The sequence below is a fragment of the Macaca fascicularis genome, chromosome 6 (assembly GCF_037993035.2).
Source record: "Macaca fascicularis isolate 582-1 chromosome 6, T2T-MFA8v1.1".
Taxonomy (NCBI): Eukaryota; Metazoa; Chordata; class Mammalia; order Primates; family Cercopithecidae; genus Macaca; species Macaca fascicularis.
Genome location: NC_088380.1, coordinates 188,205,032 through 188,206,858, shown reverse-complemented (window position 1 = coordinate 188,206,858; position 1,827 = coordinate 188,205,032). Strand labels below are relative to the sequence as shown.

The following is a 1,827-nucleotide window of genomic DNA, read 5'->3' as shown; positions in this document are numbered from 1 at the left end:
AAGCAGATCCTGGGGCCTGTGCTTTGCGAGTCCTCTCTGCCCGGGCGCTGGTGGAACGTTTTCCCGTCTGGGTCCTCTGGCCCAGCGAATCCTGCTGGAAGGCGTTGGTTCTGCGATGCCCTGCGGATTTGCCCCAATGCCTTGTTGGCTCGGGGACCCTAGCGATGTTGCATAAAGAAGAGAAATATGTAAGTACACCGCCGTGAGAAAGAGAGCCAAGGCCGAGCTGTCTAAGGCGCTAGATTAAGGCTGCAGTGTCTTCGGATGCATAGGTTCGAATCCCACCACTACCATCTTTTTGTGATTTCTCCATTTTGTCCTCCCATGGGTTACAAAACGTTGGAACTCGCTTTGGGCCCCACGCTTTCTCGGGATCTGGATTCCATTTGGCAGCGCGCAGCTGTCCAGTGGACGGGCTTTGTGCGAAGTTTGTCGGCGCTGCTGTCCGCAGCAAGTGAGGTGGGTTCAGTTCTTCCCAGGTGCCAACAGTTGAGGTACCACCTGGGGTGCCTCAACCGTTGAGGAAGGGCAACGGTATAAATACCCTTGATGGCCTGTTCTCCGTAACCAGGTGGAGATAGTGGTGGGGTGTTCCAGGCTAGTTGTCTGTGTAATTAACTTGAGGTAGTGAGGTGTAAAATAGAAAGTGCTGTTTCCGCCCGGTTTCGAACCGGGGACCTTTCGCGTGTTAGGCGAACGTGATAACCACTACACTACGGAAACTCGCTTGGGTCTCCAGGGCCATCACAATGAGGCACGACAACGGGCCCTATTTGATTTCTCACGGTGATTCTGAGCTTCCTCCATGCGTCCCTTTGAGCTTGGCTAATGGGCATAAGCACGCAAGAAAAGGACGTTTCAGCACTTGGAAGGCTGAGACGGATGGACGGCTGGAGCCCAGGAGGTCGAGGCTGCACTAAGCTATGTTTGCGCCACTGCACTCCAGCCTGGGAGACAGAGCAAGACTCTGTCTCGAAAGAGAGAAAAGAAAGAAAAAGCGAGCGAGCGAGCGAGAGACAGGAAAAGGAAGTTTTCATGCCCGACGTGGTGGCATAAGTGGGCATGGGAGTCCTGAGGGAAGCTGTGGTGGCGACCTCAGAGAGATGCGAGGCAGTCGAGCTGTCTGGGGTTGACAAGTGGGCGTGGGGTTGAAGAGCAGGGGCGCGCTGGCACCGTTTTCTAAGAGAAGAGACTTTCAGAAGAAGCTGCTTGGAGAATATGAGGCCATGAGTTCGTGAGTGGAGCTGGAGCTTGTGGGCCTGGGGAAATTGGAGTGGAATGAAAGAGGAACTAGCCCACAACACCATTTTCACTGTTCCATTGTTTGGTGGAGCTCTCGATTATCCAAGCAGCCACTGCGGTTGGACATTGAGGTTATTTTCCTCCCATCAACACTGTGCAAGCGTTGTGAGGCTCCCTCCGTGGCAGCATTTGGTACTTTTCACGTATTATGATGATATTTTTTTAACTTCTAGCCATTCTTCTGGGTATGTAGTATTTCCTCACGGTTTAAGTTTGCATTTAGCTGATGAGGAAAGATGATAAGCACTTTTTTCATGTGTATGACTCATTTTTTTTAATCTTCCACTGTAAGGTGTCTCTTAAATATCTTCCATTAAAGACAAAGAAACACACAACAAACAACCAAAACTGGCCTGACATGGAGGCTCACACCTGTAATCCCAGGGCTTTGGGACGCTGAGGCTGGTGGGTCGTTTGATCCGATGAGTTCAAGGCCAGTCTGGGCAACATATTGGGACACCATGTCTACAGAAACTCCCAAAATTAGCCAGGAGTGGTGGCGCACACCTGTAGTTCCTGTAGCTA

General features: G+C 51.5%; 1 non-coding gene across 1 annotated transcript; it reads right to left on the bottom strand.

Moving 5' to 3' along the window:
* Positions 1-650: 650 nt before the first annotated feature.
* TRNAV-AAC (transfer RNA valine (anticodon AAC)) lies at positions 651-723 on the bottom strand. The gene has a single exon. It is a non-coding gene; the product is annotated as a tRNA-Val (tRNA).
* Positions 724-1,827: the final 1,104 nt, after the last annotated feature.